Consider the following 20,019-nt stretch of genomic DNA (forward strand, 5'->3'; position numbering starts at 1 on the left):
CATAATAAGACAATAGTTTAGATCCTAATAGCTCCATCACAATAAATAGCATCATTAAGCCTAATTAAAGGATTGTGTCATTTTATGAATAACAAAACAAACCAGACCACATATGAACAACTCGCACATCGTCAAGACAACGGCAGACGAATACGATTCTATGTGGTCGCCGTCATCATCATTATCAACATCAGTTTTGTCTCAAGTCTCCATTGTGGTCTCTGGGGGGTTTGCATGGTTCTAATCAGAGAGGAGTCCTGTAAAAACAACATGTTGATGTATGCAACCCAGTGTATGTTAGTGGCGACAGTTTTCCTACAAAGACTTCCTGAGGTCTGCTGCGTGAAATGCTTGAACACCACGAGTGGTTGAAGCTGAAGCTGCCAAACAGACAGCATCTCACCACAATAAACAGCAACCTCTATTTTAGCACTGATATCAAACCTCAAAGACTATAATCCTGCTTATTTCCATAACAAACACAATGCTTGGTAGTGCGCAAAGACGAAGCGCAACATCCAATACATTCCTTCCAGAAATCTGGATATGCAATACTATTTCTGAAAAATTACCATTTTATTCAATCTTTTTCCTGCCATCAAAAGGGCATTTTGTTCTTCACAGCTTTAATGGTTACAAGAGATTTGAAAAGCACTGCTGATCTACTGCTCTTTGTGCGGACTCCCACCGAGAATGCAATCTTACTTTGGCTGCGGCCGTTCGATTCCATCAACATAAATGCTTCACAAACACTTACAAAGTATTGGGGAAGGGGAAAAAAAAAAAAAAAAAAAAAACACTACTTCAACATGAATAATTTTCTGGTTGGACTTCAGGCTGGTCTGAACATTTTCCGACAATATAAAATATGGAAGTATTATGCAGGATACGAATGTGCAATTGGGCTTGAACACTTTTTTTTTTCACTCGGAATGCAATTCAGTTGACGTTGATTTTTTTACATTTGAACGGCAAATGTTCTTTAAAGACGTGGCTGAAAGTATGCATGAATGATATTTTTCACCTGAAATTCCATACATAACACTACTATCTTAAAACCATTAGGTCATCATGAAATTTGTTAAGTAATGGCCATGTACAATTAATCTTATTAGAATTCAGTGAAAGAACCCACAAAGCCAGAAACTCATAAAAAAAAGGGGGCAAGTTTTCAATATTTTGTTTCAAAGTGAAGACAATTTACAATCTCTTTTTTAGCAAAAAACATGAAGTTGATGCACATAATTTACTTTCACGGGCCACATAAAAAGACGTGGTGGGCCGGATCTGGCCCCCAGGCCTTGGGTTTGACTCTTGTGCTTGAAGGTGACGAACTTCCGTGAGCCCAAGAAGTCAGAGTCTGCATGTGCAATATAAGAATACCACTGAACAGAGTTCAATCCAGCCAATCATTGAAGAAAAACAATGACAGTCCAAAGGTTTGAATATAATATAATGAATTGTGAAAGTAAATTATGAACAAAAACTCAGCGACTCGGCTTGAATTTTAATAAACAACGCTCAAAGAGTTTACTCTCATTATCCCAACATGATTCTCGAATATTTTAATCACTTTTTTTCTGTATTGCACTCAAACAACTGCTGATACATTCTATTAGAGCCTTGACGAACGAAAATAGACCTTTTTTTTTTTTTAAAGCAGTGCTTTTGTGTTTGTGTGGTATTATTGTTCAAGTGTGGGGATTAGGATGTTTTTGTAAAGGATTCTCTTTTCTCCATCAAGAGAACTCTTACTGTAATTCATCAATCATAGCTGAACAAATAAACAGAGAATTCTGAAAGGTCACCTCCATCACTTCAGGACTGACAGTTTAAAATGACCACTGTCTTGGCTGAAACACACCGCATCCTGTGTTTGCCCCCCCTTGCCCAAAATCAGCATCCCTGAACAAATTTAATTACAATAGTCCCCTCTGTGCTGCAGTCAATGTCATTTGTGTCTTTTTAATTCTCTAATCAGCGGTGGGCAGAGGCGATATCACCGTGGCCATGCCGCTTCCCACTCAATACAGACATCCCAAAACACACACAGGTTGGTTTTGTCAAATGTTTTATTGAGTGTAGACATCTGGCTTACTGTAAAACACGCATTATCTGCCCAAGTGGGGAGAGGAGCAGGTGGCATTGTCCCCGCTGTCAGCTGTGACAGTGCTAGCAGCCATGATGGAGATTAATGAAGTATCTGGAGAGTAATGTGCTCCTTACAATTTGGAGTAGGGGGCTGATCCTGATCTTGAATAGAAAAGCTGTCAGAGTTGAGGTAACCTGCGCGCCTTGGCGCTGAGAGGGATTTGGTCCTACAGGACGTGAGACAGAAAGCGAGCGTGCAGCGGCGGCATTTGTCAGACCTGCGCTGGCACAGTCAGTCATGCTAACTGTTTGAGTCACTTTTTCTTGGGTGTATTTGGTGCATTGAATTTGAAAAAGATGATTTCTCCATTCTCCAACAGTGCAGTTCCGTCCCTGTTGTATTTCCCCGGTGCCTGTGTGTTGACAAAAAGCACAATTGTTAGAAGTTGAATGTTGTACAACAATTGGGAAAAAAACCCAAAAATGTTATAGACTGATATGTATGGCAATCCATTATTCGCCGCATTAAATACGCACATTGTAAGCAATAATTGAAAGTAATAGTGCAAGACTAGCTTCTGGTCTCTTTTATTTCCACTAATAACTCTGTCATTTTTTAATGTCTTTTTCCTCATCTTCTCAAATGCACACATACACACACACACACACACACACACACACACACACACACACACACACACACACGCTTCCCTCCATGTTTTGTTGGAGGGGTGCCTAACTTCACACTGAGAGAATAATCCTCTCTTTTGCTCATTCAACTCTCGTGCGCACAAGCACAAAATGTTAATAAACCTTTGATTGCAGCGCCATCAAACTTCTGAAGGAAACAGAACAAGTTCTAACATTTCTTTTGTGTACAGTATTTGTTCCCCTTCCCGGCCAACTCAAAATAATTGACTTGAAGTGCTAATATGGACAGGTTTATGCATTCGGCTCCTGAACAGCGTGCAATTAATTAGAAGAATCAATGTCCCTTTAAAGGCTCAGGGGACCATTTAATCCAAGCTCAATACTGCCAGAAACACTGGCTGGAGAAGGAGACAGGGGGGAAATAAAAAAATAAAAATCAATGGCTATTTGTGATTCCTGAGTATGTATTAAAGCAGACACGTCTAACTGGTTCATTTGCACTTGAAAGCAGCCATCTGGAGCAGCAAGCTTGGCTTAAGCAGATATGATTACTAATAATGTGATACCCCGTACACCGGCCCCATTCAGAGGGCCTATTCCCACAACTGGCATTAAATAGACCTTAATGCCACAGTAAGAAATGTTCTTATGAGGCCCAGAGAGGGATCAGTGAGAGAGCACGCCGTGAGGACCCAACACTCAGATCTCAACCTCGGACAACAATGGTGGAACTCCCCCAGGGACAGCCACGTTTCACTCTTTGTTTGCAGCTTATGAAGGGTGTGGACAATACACGGCTGCTGCATTAAATATCAAATACCTTTTTTTTTTTGAGTCTTGCATGGTAAGGAGATTGAAATGATTTCATGGTATTTCCTTCTGTGTGTGGGCATAATTAAATTAGTTGTGATTAAGCGGGAGAGTGGTACTATATTACAAAATGTCACACAGGGATTACAAAGACACATGTAAGGATTTGTTTTGTTGTTTTGCTATTTACTTGCATTGCTGCACATCAAAAATGTTAGTGGTTGAATGTTATACTTGATTAATTTCTGACTATAAGCAAGCAAACACAAATTTGAGAATATAAAAAAAGGTGAATTCCTTTTGAAAGTCCTCATTCCTGCTCAAAATGGGAAAACGTCAAGAGCTCTCGGAAATTGGAAGAATCCGCATTGAAGCACTTCATCGTCCTAGACCAGGGCTCACCAAACTTTTTGAAACTGAGCTACTTCCTGTGTGCTGATTAATGTGAAGGCGTACCATTTTTATACACACTTAAGAAATAACACATTTGCTCAAATTAACTTTCATTACTTGCTCTTGTTAATAGTTCATAATATTCATCTACGTGAGAACACGTTGACCATTCAAATTATTTCTCATAAAAACAGATACAGATAAATATCAATATTTAAATGCTCACCTCTACAACATTCTTAGGAAATCACAATGTGACTGTGGGCACCATCTTGGTGACCTCTGACCTAGATGGTGGCGAAAGAAAGGGACAGGGCACATTTTCACATCATTCATGAAGAAGAATAATTAAAACAACATCAATAATAATATTACATTTTCATGATACCAGGTTGTTCACATGATGTGAACTGAGCTGAATTCAGTTAAATAAAAACATTCCATTATAAAATGTACAATGGCCTCGCGGAAAAGAAAGACATGCAAGCCAAAATTATTTGCTACTTATCCATGAAACTGCGCTTATTTATGGCATTTCACGCTTGATTTAACTTGCCGCTTTCTATCACTGTCGCATTACCGCCGCTGTGACTTTGGGATTTGGGGCGCTCTGAGCCAAACGGCACGGCGTTGTAGATCTGATAAAAAGCCTGCGTTGAGCTTCCATCATCCAGTGAAGGCACATATAGTGATAAAGATATGCACAGTTGGAGCACAATGGCAATGTTTAGAACCAGGAGCGCTCGGTTTGACAGGAGCCGTGCTGCAGTGTGGGCACTAATTTCTTCCCCCGAGGAAAGGTGAAGAGCAGTTTGCAGTCGGCGACTGTCAACTCGACTGATCACACGAGACTTTCCCTCATCTGTGCCGGCATGCTGGCTGTTCACCTTGACAGCGCTCTTGCTGCCTTCCTCTTTAAAATCCTGGAATTTCATTACTGCCGCCATAATGAAGCCCTTCTCCAAGTCTGTGCAGATCTTTCCGGTCGCCTGTGGAGCCTTAGTTCCTTTCTGTCAGGGAGCAAAGTAAAGGAAAAGGACAAATGCATTGTTTTAGGGAAGCTGGATTACAGCGTGTGAAGAAGGCAGTGTTTGCGTGAGGTGTCGTGAGCGTCGCACGCACATTTGTTTTCGGGCCTCGAGTCCAGATTCCTGGATAGCCTTCTAGTCGGCTGGGCATTGCCAGGGCAGCGTGGACGGTGATAAGAAGTCAGCCTTGCTATCAGCACCGTCTGGTTCCCATTCCTTGTTGCTATTGATTTCTGCCCGAGTAATCTTGTGTCATTGTGAGTCTATGCTTGGCTCTCTGGTCATAAGGGCAAGAAGAGCCAGTGTTGCAGTGAGAGGCCAGGACAGTTTAGACCTGCAGGCCTTGATAGTGTTTGGTAATTCACATCAAATTCAATAACGTCTCACTGTGCTCGACGCAAAAACGCAGACAGGATTAAGTTCTGGAGTGTCTCAAGGAGAGCATAAATGTAGCTTTGAAGTGAGTTCTGGTCTACATTTACTGAGCACAACAATGGGTAGTTTTCAGTGAAGGAAAGTGGAAGAGCTCTTCACACAATCCAGTTGATGGGAGTGAGGGCAAAGAACCATATTTGGCCATTTGAACTTAGTCAAAACAGAAGCTACATGCCTCACTATGTGGTAGAAAAAAAACATGTAACAAAGGCTATGATAATAATGGAAATATTGAATCAAATATAAGGAAAGACAATTCAAATATTTATGCATGCATCTATTTTCAATACTCATTGTCGTCATTAGGGTCTCAGGTGAGTTGGTGCCTATTCCAGCTTACTTCGGGTGAGAGGTGTACACTCTGGAATGGTTGCCAGCCAACCACTGGGCACATTTAGACAAATCAATTAAAATATAGTCCAGTGTTCATCGATTGTTTTGGGGGGTAACCTATCCTCTGTTATTTGCTGAAATACTTAATAAATTGCTATTTTTGTGCTCAGGCCAAAGCCCCGTCTCATAAAAGTTGTGCTTTGGGCCTATCGTGTGGCATTTTGGTGCCAAGGAACTATGTTAAAGTGAGGGGAGGAACTTCTATTCTATCATGGTAATGTCCAAACATTGAATTGAGGCAACTGAACTCTCCTTGTTTGTTGAATTTTTGTTTAGTTTTTTTTTTTCTTGTTTTCCTAAACTGTTTAGAAATTATTTAGGCAATATTACGAATTGTAACTGGAGTTTGGGGCCTAAAATTATCATGGCAAGGGCTGCACGATATTTAGTTTGAGCATCAGCATCGCAATGTTATGTGCGTGCAATAGTCACATCGCAAGGTCTCCTGCGATGTTAGTGTTCTGTAATATGCAGGGAATCATCTGTAATATTAAAAGTGACCAGGACCTGTTTGGACATGTTCATAGAAAGAATGTACACGTTGAATTTCCTATTTCGCTCTTCAGAATGAAACTAATGTTGACAGGCACTGCGCAGCTGCGTGAGTAAGCGAGGTGCGTTCAGGGACACTGCGTAAATGGGAGTGAATGTATTCTTTTGTAATACAGTACACAATTGTAAAAATGGATTACTAGGAAAATGACTCTTTGTATCAGAATGCTTCAGTTAAAATACTGTATGATCACGCTGTGAAAATATGGAAATTATTTTGTTCTGTAATATAAGAGTAGAAAAATTATTTAGTTTATATAGTTAGCCAGAGCTGCAAAGAATGCAAAGTTATCAATGTCCTTTGACCATCAATCCTGTCATACTGTGGGATGTGTTTGTTTGCACAATATGGGGGAAAAAAGTCCTGTTTTTGTTTTAATTACTCATTTTAAAAAACACCTTTCAAATAAGTTTTTCCTCATGTTTTTGAGATTGCGGGGTGAAAGCTGCAGCTGCTTGCTAGTGTGGACTGAATGGGTGGCAAAAATGGGGAAATGAAATGCCAGTATTTTGAGGGTAATGGCCCGTCAGCAACATATTGACAAAAAACAAAAAACGACAATTAACTACCGGTAGTTAATTTTTGGACCGGCGAACGGAACTTTGAACTAGTTTGCGTAGTTTAAATAAATTATAATTTAAAAAAAATAATAAAATAAAATTTAAAGAAAATCGCAATGTCATTTTTTTTTCACTATCGTGCAGCCCTGATCATGGCCTATGCATTCTGGACAAATCAGCTTTATAAATTGTGTCAAATTGTAGCCAGCTAAACTGTCATCTCAGTTGTAAAGTTTGACAATGAATCACATGCACACTATTTGCTGTCTCTGTTGTTTAGTACTTTGTCAGATCTCAGAGGTTAAAATCAGCAAGAGCCAGAACTCTAAGGCCCACCTAAGTGGTTGTTGCCCCACGAATTATTCACATATAAAAACACTACTCGTAGTTTTAGAAATCATTTGCACCCGCGAGTCCTCTTTAAGACCTCACGGATGACTGATGTTCAATTTATATGCATGGAAATCAAGCTGGCCAGCGATGACAAACGAGCCAAACAAGTGATGTGGCTGCTGTGTATCACGGGGACTCGTCAAGCCCTCCTGCTCTCCCGCCTGTGTTTGCGTCTGTGCTCAGGAACTGTTGAACGCTTTTAATTAAGCATCTAATCAGGCTGGGGTCAACATATTTCATGCCACAAGAATGATGCGTATTTAATGGCGCTAATACATTACCATCTCTTTGCAATCTCACTGATGGAGTGCTTGTGATCTTAACTACCATTAATCAGCATCAAGGTTAGTCTATGTGGAGGGAAATGGATTAAAGGGGTTTTTATTTTTTATTTTTAATATGGTACATTACAACAGATGCACATTGTCCTCCTTAAAAGCAATGCTGATAGATAATGGTCACCTCTATCCTGCCTAATAAAGCATGTGAAAGGGAACATGTTACTGAGTGTAGTTTTTACAATGCAAGATATATTGGCTTAATATTGTTCCTCACTGATGCTTACTTGACTAAATGCCCCGAGAAGCAACTGTGGCTGGTTGTCCTCTGTTATGTTGCCATAACATGCGTTGAAGTGTTTCATGGCTTTTTTAAAATTTTTTATTAAGAATAAATAACAGTGCCATCAGTCATGCGGTGGTAAGAGCTAACGTGCAGATGTCATCACAATGTAATGCAAGGTGTCTTGTGTAAAAGTGAGCTCACTTTCCCCTCTGGCCCCAGCACAGTCTGAGGAAGTCTACAAAGTTGGGTGGAATCTTGTCTGAACATCTGCACCATCAGTTAAAATATTGGCGAAGAAGTAGTTACAACAGGACCTTCACTTACGAGTGCCCTAACGTTATGCATTTTCCGAGATACGAATCATCGCTTGGGTGATTATTTTGTGTTACGAGCAAAGATTTGGGTCATGGACGAGCCTCAGATATGCAACCACTCAAGTGAAGTGAAAGTAAAGTTGCCAATGCACTTTCAGCTGTCAAACACTCAAATCTAAAATGAAAACACTCTCAAGGAGCATGGCGTAGACGCTAATATTGAAGTAAATGCGTGGTAAACGGGCAGCTAGAGTCAAAAATCCTGACATCACTCAATAGGCCACGCCCTTTAAAGGCACACATCAACATAAATACTGTAGTGTGCGTCTGTGTGTGTGTGTGTGTGTGTGTGTGTGTGTGTGTGTGTGTGCATACATGCGTGTGTGCAACTTTCATCTTAATCACATTTTATATAAAACCAGTTTATACCGCTTCCGGCAACCTTCGGAAACACTCAGCATACGTGGACGTGTTTCTTCTTGTTCCTCATTTTTTGTTAAGATTACGTGTGATCACGCGAGCGTTCTGTTTTGGAGGACTTGTTCCGAGATCGGCGGTGGAACAGAATCTTTGTATGTGTGGGATTCTGTGTTGACATCATCTGAGCACACCGCACACAACACAACCAAAATTGTTAAATGCCTGATTTTTTAACTTCATTGCTGGGGTCTGTTTCAGATGAAAAAAAACAAATCTTTTAAGATTGGAAAAATCCTTGTGTGTACTATTGCTTAGGTATATGTGATGGGTGATTTGTAATGACCACCAGAGATGATATTCTCTGTATAATAAGCCCGTGGACAATCGACATGATTTTGAAGCCCTTAACTTTAAAGTACAACTATTATAGATTGCTGCTTTAAAGTCAAACGGAACATGTGTTAAACAGGTGCAATATACTGTTGACTAACAACCTGTCTTATATGGCTGCATATTATATATTATATTTAAGCTAGATGTTGACCAAAGGTTGGTCTTGTTTTTATTTTCTCATACATAATCCACATCAGTTTCACAGGAAAGTAATACTATCCAGTCCATGTAGTGTAGGTGTTACTATGCTGATATATACTGATCTTTAGCAAGATCAAATTAAGGGGATAGAGAAAAATAGTTGGCGTATGATGCACCTGGAATTGGATTTTGTGGTGAATTGTCAACAACTTGGAAAACATGACAAAAGCATCAGAAAATTGTATCTTCTAATATCTTTATGTTCCATAAAACTCAATGAATTATGTAATTCCTATTTTGGTACAATAAGATGAGAACATAAAACTGAACTGAAAAATATTAATGCATTTACTCAACAAAATCTTATTTGTCTAACAGATTGTTTACAATAAACCATGTTTTTTTCCTTTAGATTTTAAAAGCACTGGAATGTAATGTTAATTCATTTATTTATTTATTTTTTAACTCCAACGCAACATCTGTATTGATGCGAGCGCTGTGATCCTATAACACAAAGCTCTCAGCTGGCCGGTCTGTGTACACTGAGACACAGAGGGAGGAGGAGCCCCCGGCAAGGCCCCCAAACACTAGAATGAAAAGCGACATCAATTTTGGCACAGACATCCTCCGTCACACAGATTAGGCAGGCACAATGCGCGGGCTCCTTATCTCGTGCGGCAGGAGGAGGGCAGGCAGATCTGCACGGGATGGAAACATTCTCATGGACGTAATGGGCAAAATCAATTGTTGCCCTCCTCAATCAATGTATAGCCCCCACTTTCACTGTTCAGCAGCTCACCAGTAATTGAAGTTATCCTGGGCCTGTAATGACCGCCTAAAGCACAACCATGACAAAGTTGAGAGTGTGTGATATCAGTGAGGCTGCCAGCAGGGTGGAACGTGCTGCATTGGTTTGTGCGCTCCCTTACAATCTGTGCTGGGGTGGTCGGGGGGGGGGGGGGGGGGTGGCACTTACCCATACAGTCCATCCACAGACCTCATCAGGTCCAGCAGTGAAGAAGTACTCGAGGTGCAGGGCAGCGTTGCCTGCCTTGATGATCTTGCCCGGGGTGCTGGAGGAGACGCATTTTAGTCACAATCAGCTGTTGTGTTGACTTCATTGCTTCTGATGGCAACACACTGCGGCAGCAAGACCCCATTCATTCTAATATAAACCTATTAAATGAATATGATGGGTCACTTTGTTTCACACAAGACATTCAACTCTCCAGTGGTTTCTTTGATTAATTAGCAGCTCGTAGACTCATTTAGCGTTTTTAAGAATTGAAGCAGATGACTCGTTCCATGCCGAGAGATGGCGGAAAAAAAAAGACTGCTGTCATAATTTTTCTCTCCATAGAGGTTTTCACACAAGAACAATAAACCCAAAATGCCCAAGTTATAATTATACCTACAGATGACAGATGACAGTTAAAAACTTAATTTAGAGGAAAACCCTTTGACTGAGTTGTTCAGCAAGAAGAGGGATCCTTTGCTTTATAATGGTAATTACTCTGCCATTTATTATTCTATCAGCACATGCAATTAAAGGCGTGCATGGAGGACACAGTTGATAGTAAAATGTGTTCACACTGAATACTAATGACCCTCTGTGTCTTGTGCTCTGCGCAGAATTTACGCACCTCCTCTCGACTCATCTTGCAGCACGCTCTCCAGGCCGCCGCTGAAAGAGATGACCAACAACCTCGGCTCGTGAACGTCCTCCCACTCCTTCATTTTCATCAGCCTGGTAAAAACAAACAACTGGTTAGACGCAGTGACTAGCCTGAGACTATTTGTCATTGGCTGCTGCAAGCATATTGATGACAGCGACGTCTGAAGACTGTGGGCCCCACGAGAGTTTGACTTTGTCTCCGACTAAAGGAGTGCACTGAAATAACGAACATGCTATGTTCAAAACAAGTGATAGATTTATAACCTTAATCCGCTAAAAGTAGACGAAGTGGATTATCAGGACAGAGCCTGTGTATATGAAATAGGTTCTTACAGAAGTGTATCAACTTACGAGTTTTTCGTTTGGCAGATTTTTTTGCTTTGACTTGCGAGCGCGAAACTTGAGATATAAGCGCTTTATGGTGGCAGTGAACTCAACTCACTTCGTAACAAGCAGCAGTTTGGCAGACAATTCTTCAAAAAAGAGAGTTCACACTGTTAACTGCCACTCGCAGTTAGAGTTTATCAAATTAGACATAAAACAAAGAGAAATTAAATTTAAAACAACCACATAAATTTGCCTTAGAATTGTCCGCTAGCTTACTGCTAAAAACACAAAACACCATAGACGGGCTAACGGATCGATTGCTGCAATGTTTTAATCCTTTAGGCAACAGATATTTGAACACAGATGGTGCATCAACACATGTAGACAGACAACATAACAATACTCACAAGCATTATTTATTCATCCTCTACCAAAAACGACTAATATTACTGTAGTTTATTGAACCAGTTACAGTAGTTCTGAGTCTTCATTTGTTTTTTCATGACGGTGTTATACTGTCCCCTGGCGGCCAAATCGTGCATATCAGGAGTAGCAATGAATTACCCATGATGCACAATCAATTTAATTTTGTTTACGTTCAATTGACTGTTTTATTAAATAAATATTGTGGGAGTGCTATTTTCATTTTTAAAAACATCACAAAAACGTTTATTTTTTTGGGGGGAGACTGGAACAGTGGGAAAAACAGTGTTTTGAGTTACAAGTATGGTCAAAGAACAAATCAAACTTGTATCTCAAAGCACCACCGCAAGGCCTTCTGTGTTGGCCTCAACACATCAAAAGCACTGACCCACATTTACGACCTAAATTCCAGCATTTGGTCCATGAAGTGATATTATACTTATTCTCTTTATTTCATCGCATTTCTCTTGGCTGCACTGCTCCCAGTAAATGTATCATTAAAAAAAATAATAATAATAATGTTGTCCGCCATGTCAAGTTAATCTGCCCAGGGCCTTCAGAACAAGTAGTGGTGGTGAATGTAACCTAAAACTATATTAGTAATGGAACTATTTCTTTAACCAATCAGATTTCCAATTCATCCTTACAGGGCCAGAGCACTGGTCCTCAATGACACAGTATTTTTTGAGTCCTTCGATCGGTCGGTCAGAGCACAACTTCCAGCCAAATTCGACTTGCAAAACAAATATCTAGCAATCTGTACACATTAACACCTGTATATTTATCAATCAGCATCTCTGGTGGGGACTAAGATCTATTTTGTGGGACAACACTGAAGAAATTAGACTTTGCGCCAATGTAAATTAGTCAGTGTGCAGTGTATTGTATATCAGTGCACATTTACTGTGCTCAAATTTACTCCGCAGCCATTAATATGTCAACCGCTGGCAACAAAAGTGTGTGCACCTCTCAGATAAAATGTCCCAATTAGCCATTTTCACTGTGCCATGTGACCCGTTCGTGTTACACAGCCCCAGGTGTGAATGGGGAGCGGGCCTGTTAAATTTGGTGTTATCGCTCTCATATTGGTCACTGGAAGTTCAATATGGCACCCCAAATCAGAGTTTTGCTTAGGGGTTTCCTCACTTTTATTGCCAATGGTTTTGACATTATTGAGTCATTTGAGCACCAGTAGATCTACAAGCTGTACACAGACTTTTTTACATTGGCGCAAAGTGTCAGTTCTTCAGTGTTGTCCCAGAATGATGGAGATTCTTCTTCATTTGGTGCTTTTAGTAGCAGTGCAGCATGCTTTCTAACATGTTAGTCCCAAAGTAACTCATAGGTGCGGCATTAAGATCGTCAGCATATGGCTCACCTCGCCTTCAATTGTGTATGAGATCATCCGTATTGTGCCTGAACTCATTCATGTCCATTCATTCGTCACCTGTCCGAAACGCTTTTGTGCTTCTTTCTCCTCTTTGTCTTCCAGTACAGCGGGACACCTGACATAGCGGAGCAAAGACGGCGATAATGGTAACTCTCAGTCTGAACAATATAAGGGTAGTTGGGGGGTTAGGGCAATTATGAGATTAGCCCTACTAGCTCTGGAGGCCGGGATTGGACGAGTCTGAAAGAACAGCAGCTCACAAATCCATTTTCACACGGTAGCCTGACACAGGTCTAAGGCAGGATTGATTGGAAAAGTGTCCCTGTCATTATGTGTAATCCTAGTTTCCTGTTTAAAGAGCTGAAGAATCAAAGACAGGGAGGGAGACAGAGCACCTCAGTGGCACGGCCAGTCCAATAACAGTGTGACGGTGGCTCCGACAATGATTAGCAGTCTAAATTATATGACAGGAGAAGCTTGCTTTGACGGGACGCTTTGCCAAAGACGCTGAGCAAACTGGCACATTTGTCAGACGCACATCTACTAAAGCCAGAGATCCTCTTTCTGTTTACATCCAGAGTTTATGTTTGGCTGCCATCCAGGTGCCACCAATGCCTCGCTATTAAAAGGAAGAAAAAGTCAAACTGAAGATGGCCGCTGGGTCTCGAAGGTAGAAAATCCAATCGGCGATAATAGCAGATGTAATTTGTCACTTTTGGCTGCACGCAGTTGTATTTGGTTGGCACGTGATTTGCATTCCTTAGATACGCCGTTCGCAACAGGCGGCTTGAATAATGATTCTCTCCACACTAGTCAAGGGCTGTGATCCTTTGAATAGACCATTGTACCTGAGACTGTAATTGGTGAAGACCTGACAGAGCCGAGCCAAGTTGGCCGTGTAACGAAGGGGCTCGTGGTAGCAGGCTGAGGGATGATTTTAATAATGTGCAGCCCAGACGGATAACGTGAGGTGCAAATGAGCGCGGGGGGTTCTTCTGGGTCCTTGCACTGAGTGACACAGGTGCAGGCAAACACCTTGCAGGAACACGAAACACCCCCTTCCCGCAAGAGCACAGACAAAGCACTGTCAATTAGACGCCGCCGTGCTCCGTCAACACCACTCCCCAAACCGCTTCCGTCGACTCCACTGCCGGCTGACTTCCGCCACTCGGCCATTTATATTTATGTCCTTTCCAATTATTACTGTGAAAACACCTGTGGAGTGCATACATTGGGCAAGTGTTTATGTAAAACATGGCTGTTTTGCTGTAATTGCTTGAGTCACATCTTTTGAGGCATAAGTGATAGTGGAGTCAGCCAAAACATCTAATGAGATCTAACTGTATCGAAAATTCTGCTTTGACAAAATTCTGCTTTGATACAAAAATATTGTTGTAATCCTCTAACTCAATGGTGGCCATTTATGTCCACCTGGCTTCCCTTTTTTTGAACATGATAGCTGTTCTAGTTAATGGTTAGAATGAAACTTCCAAAGAGTATTGATGTTTTGTCTGATTTAGTCATTTCCAACTTCAGAGCTTTAAATATCAATAATATACTGTTAACATCGAATTGTACATTTTGGCTCTATTGTGGCCACCTTTGGCCAACTCATGAAATCTACATTTTTAATGTCTTATTTACTGGATTGAAACATCCAATGACAGTAAAATGGGTTTCATTTCTAGACAAGACTTGGAAATGTTCAGTTTTTATCTGTTTTATCAGATTAGATCATTGGTCAATTTTTGGACACGAAGCAATTTCATACAAAATTCTTAATTCTGAGCAAATGAATAACTGAATATTGATTTCATGAAGAGGAGATACCCTTTTATGACCATGAAGAAGTACTATATATTTTAATTTAAGAAGGGGAAGCTCCCTCCACTGACCATAGAAAGACTGTACTATAAGCACTGTAAGCAAAAAAAAGGAGAAAAAAAGTCATTTTTGAGGGTATTTTACAACCAAGGCAATGTGCAAACAAATTGGAAGTGTTAAAAAAATTAATTCATATTTGACTAATGACAAGAACTGATCTTAGCAGTAAAAGAAGCATAAAACATTTTTTTTTTTTTTTTTTTAAATCTTTAAGTTACAGACTGTCTGTATGTGGCCCAAATGACCCTGAACAAGCTGCAATCATAGTAAAACCAAACAAGGCCTAAAATATAAAGAGATAATTAACATTTTGTTTATTGTGGTTGTAGTTCGCAGTGGGTGTGACTATTTTCACATGAGAGAGGCAAAATATGAGATACACTCCTCAGGATGATGCAGTGATATTACTGCAAGCTACAACTGCAATAATAAACATTGTTTTTGATCATAGAAGTAATTATGACTTCTCTCAAAAATGAGCATGATTATCTTTGTAAAGGCCGAATTCTTTCATTGGATCTTATTAGATAATGCAGGTGTACTTAATGGGATGCTCAATTAGTGTTTCATTTCAAGTAAGATATTTCTCACTGTTGTTGAGTTACAGGAAAAAAAAAAAAAGATGTGTGTAAGTGTGTATGCAATGTCTTGTCACTCTGTCAGTCTTGTCATTATATCTCAGCATTGAGTATCATCTCTGGGTTAATAGAAGGATTCAGCACTTTCTGGCCTTGCTATCCCCCCTCTGAACAAATGAAGCCTGAAATTTTTATTCTTTTTATAATGGAATTCCAATGGCCTTTGCTGCAAATCAAGTGGAAATTCTTGCATATCAAGTGTGAGAAATTAAATGTTAACCACGTTTTACTGTGATTAAGGGTGACAGGGACATTATTTCTGCTAATCATTCACCAGCATGTGGGCTCAAACAATGCTTGGCGGACAAGCTGTTTGTGCTCCTTCCAACAAAGTTTCCTTAGGTTTTAATCCAGTACAAATTCAGGTTAGTTGATAAGCGTTTAGTACATGTAACGATATGAAAGTAGCACCAATGGCAAAGTGCTATCATGACACCAAATTGGGAAATGACAATAAAAATGAATGTCGCACACAGACTGGGTGTGACTAGAGATGTCCCACAGGGAGACACCCCCCAGGGCTGCTCTATTTGTCTTAATGTGCGAGAACCCGGAGGGGGTAGCATAATTCCTGTGTTTCCAGATGCCTCGGGCTTCCCCATGGCTTTGTCAAAGCTTTGATCGGCTTAAATGGTTTGGGAGGAGAAAACAATAGGAGGTTCTAGAATACAAGGGCAGCTCGCTGAGACAATGATCTGGGCCTGACGAGATGTTCATATGGGCTGGCTTAAATAGAGCTAAGACTAAGCCTGCTAAATATGGGCCATCACCTACGGCTTGAGAGTTTCTTTCAGATGCAACTGAATAATAACGGACTCAAAGCATAATCCACAGTATTGCCAGCGACAGAAAATAGAAGTACAATTGTAAGATAAGGGGTGTCCAAACTTGTTTTCTGTATTCCACGGAATACAGAAAATGTAAGGATGTAACGACTTTTACACACAAAAATAGGTGTGGCGATATCACCTTCGATATATCGTAATTTCTCGTGTATAATGTGCACCCGTGTATAATACGCACCCACAAAGTTGACCTCAAAATTCTGGAAAACCCTTGTACCCATGTATAATGCATTTTTACAATGCATGATTTTGCTTCTCCCCATATGATCAAAACACGAAGTATTATCTGTATTTTGTTAGGTTTTTTTTCAAAGAATTATTCTGAAGTTAAGCAGTTTATTTGAACACGTAATACCTTTTTTATTTACTTGCTCTTATTTTGAATTCACAGCCCCACTTTTATTTAGTAAATGAGAAAACAGACAATTGTGCTCATATGTTTGATTACCCAGGCAGAATTTGTAAGATGGGTACAATTCTTTAAAGAAAACATGAAGGACCAGGGGAAACATTTAATTTTAGTTTAATGGGATTCAAATTAAACGGTCAAGAATATCAGAAAAGCATTATCATTAAACAAAACATAACCATAAAGAAATTCATCATGGTTGTTGTTCAGTCATCAGTCATATTTAAAAAAACAACAACACAATATTTCACAAATTCTGCCAGGGTATGTAAAATTATGAGCACAACTGTACATATATGCAGTCATACGTACCCCTGTTATATTGGAATGAAAGTGTAGGCTACACCTTTTTTTATAACCACCAGGTGGCAGTGGCATATTGGAATTAAAGTGTACAGCTTTTTAATAGCCACTAGATGGCGGTATACATTTATAAAAAGTGAACGTTTGTTCCATTTGCCCCTACACCTATGTATAATGTGCACTATTGACTTTTGGCAATTTATTTGGGGGAGGGGGGGGGGTAAATGCGCATTATGCATGAGAAATTACGGTAATCGTGAACGTTGCTTTATCGATGTGCCATTTTACATGATTGAGTATTCATACTGTCTCGAAAAGAAAACAATCGAGCGAGTGCATGGATGGCATAAGAGGAAGAGCCAAAAGGAGTAAGCGCATGACAGTCTTCAGTCGCTGAATCAGCGGACATGAATCAGTCACGCGACTCAGTGGCAAGGAAAACAAACTGTCGCTCTCAAACTAGTGGGTTGACTACGAGCAACCTTCTCAGGAGTTTAGCAGATTAACAGGTCGGTGAATGGTCACTATGGACATCAATGGAACACGTATAGTTTTTTGTTGGCCAACAGGTAAATCAAACAGGTCACTCGATGTAAGCACTGGCTTCACAAACTGCGGCCAGTTTAAAAGTGAAACGGAAAGATTGGAGAATGGACGGTGCTGTTTTGATCGTATATTCAATGGAGGATTTATTCATTTTGAATAACATTTACAAAGAAAACTGCCCTGTCAGTCATCCCGACTGCTGGTGAGGCTAATGGAGGAGCTAGCTAGCATAGCCCTAATATATCATATACAGGAAGTCCTCGATTTACGAACGAGTTCCGTTCCTACACTGGCGACGTAACACGATTTTCCGCGGAAGACGGATTTCACCGTTAAAGTCGAAATTTACGGCGAAATACTTCTGTTACGGGTATTGTCCCACGTGATTGTGACAGCAAGCTCAGCGTGTGTGGGCGTGTGCGTCGATGTGTGAGTGAGACGGGACTGTGAAGGAGGAAGGAGTGCGAGTGTGTACAGTAGCAAGTGTGGAGACGGCGACCGGGGAAGAGTAGCGATTAGCGGAGGACCCGTTGACGAATGTGCAGAGGAGCTAATAAACCCATTAAAGCAGCAAATCGATGCTTCGTGCCTTTATTGTTGCCTTTATTAATTGGTTACCTGAAATACCATTGTGCAAACCTGATTTGGCATATTCTCCTGTACTGCACATAACTTGAAGTTATTAATTGTTAAATATTGCCATAGAATATTCTTGAGCAATGTTTTGCATTAGATGCATGTAGCACTTTACAAAATAAAGCTGTTGTTCTGAAACACTGTCTAAATATAAATGTCCTGGGAAGTAAGTAGATTTACATTTTACAGATCACATCCCGTATGGGACCCTCAAATGAAGCAAAACGTGGAGCAAACCATTTTTGTTTCTGGAACTGAATTATCTGTATTCACCAGGGAGTTTATGAAAATAAATATACTACGATTTTAGTCAGTGTTGCCTCGCTATTTGCATGGGATTTAGATTGGGACCAAACCCTGATGAGCAGAAATATGCAATCGGCCCCTTAAAAAGGTTTGTAATTGCCACAAGATGGCACCAAAGTAATATTTTTATATTAGTCAGGACTTTGGCCTGAGCACAAAAAAAAAAATCAAGTTAGTTTTTTTGGCGAATAACGGAGGACAGGTTAAAAAAAAAGGTGAATTTGCAAATAGTGTATCGTGCATATTTGGGAGAATGAGATACAAATGCCCCAACTTACTAAATGGAGTACATACGAAACTCTTCTTCGTTTATGTGTGCATGACTGCATTATATTGCCCCCCAGTGGCCAAGTCACAAACACCAGAAGTAGCTGCAATGGATTGGTCATGATGCACAAACTGTTTAACCCTTTATACTCTGTTTAATCACATTATTAAAATACATTTGTATTCTTATAATGTAATTACTGCCTAAAACTGTGCTGGACTATATACACAGACAGAGGCCTGGTATCTGAGCCTAAAACCTGCTGCAGATGATATTACAAGCCGAGCATCTTTACAGGGGTAGAATGTTGCTGCAACAAACTCCCACTCCCTTTCCTTCTTGCTTTCTCTGCTAAGGGAGACCAAAAAAAAAAAGAGGTGTGAGCTCATGGCGGGCCAGGAAGTCACGGAAGAAGGGGGCCCTGTGGGAAACGTTTCATCCTCCCAGTGGTGAGCTCCAGAGCGACGAGAGTCGCTCCCCACGGCCAAGACTTAATGGAAATGCATCATACACTGGCATCTCTGAAGGAGATCCGACACACTCGCCCACATAAACGCCAATATTGTCAACCCCTTTCAGTCTACAAAGCGAGCGGGATGTGGAGGAAACGCATCTCAATGCACGCACAATGGGAGCAGCTTTAATTAAGAGCGTCATCTCACATCACCAAAAAAGAAAAAAACCTTCAGAGAGGGCTTGGAAACAAGCTTTTTTTTTTTTTCTTGAAATAAATCTAAATAAATCTAATAAAAATATTTGATGTCCAAAGCCATGCAACTTCTGAGGGGATATTTTGTCACTTTTAATATTTGCACGTGATGCAAGCCAAAAGGAGCAGTCATCAGTGAGAGGTCAAGAAGGCACTCTATGACCAAAGGGCACGAAAATATTGCTATTTCTATACAATTAAGTACACACTGGTTCCCAAAACAGTTTTTGGGAGACAATGCTCAAATGCTTTAGAATGCACCAAAAATCAATTCGGTGTTCAGGATTTTAATTTTTATTTTTTTCACCAAACTGGTATGGTTGACTATGGACAGGGAAAGTCAATCATACCTGAAATATTTAACCCTGCAAAGGTTTCTGGCACCATGGTGCACTAATGAGGCAGAGTACGTCTGCCTCATAGTTTGGTTCTGGGTTGGAATCTCGGCTGCAGCCTTCCATTGTTGAGTTTTGAGACTTCACATACAATACACCAGTGGCATCGCTAGGCTTATCTTATGG

At 40.4% G+C, this 20,019-nt stretch overlaps 1 long non-coding RNA gene across 4 annotated transcripts in view; it reads right to left on the bottom strand.

The window, feature by feature from the left end:
* Positions 1–2,121: 2,121 nt before the first annotated feature.
* Positions 2,122–20,019, bottom strand: part of LOC133410963 (uncharacterized) — a 59,901-nt gene continuing 42,003 nt past the window's right edge. For all 4 annotated transcript variants that reach the window (XR_009769601.1, XR_009769598.1, XR_009769599.1 and 1 more), the window contains 5 exons: positions 10,783–10,886; positions 10,116–10,212; positions 4,833–4,955; positions 4,172–4,232; positions 2,122–2,504 (listed from right to left, as the gene is read on the bottom strand). This is a non-coding gene — a long non-coding RNA (uncharacterized LOC133410963). The remainder of the gene's footprint in view (positions 2,505–4,171; positions 4,233–4,832; positions 4,956–10,115; positions 10,213–10,782; positions 10,887–20,019) is intronic.

Source organism: Phycodurus eques, chromosome 12, assembly GCF_024500275.1.
Source record: "Phycodurus eques isolate BA_2022a chromosome 12, UOR_Pequ_1.1, whole genome shotgun sequence".
NCBI lineage: Eukaryota > Metazoa > Chordata > Actinopteri > Syngnathiformes > Syngnathidae > Phycodurus > Phycodurus eques.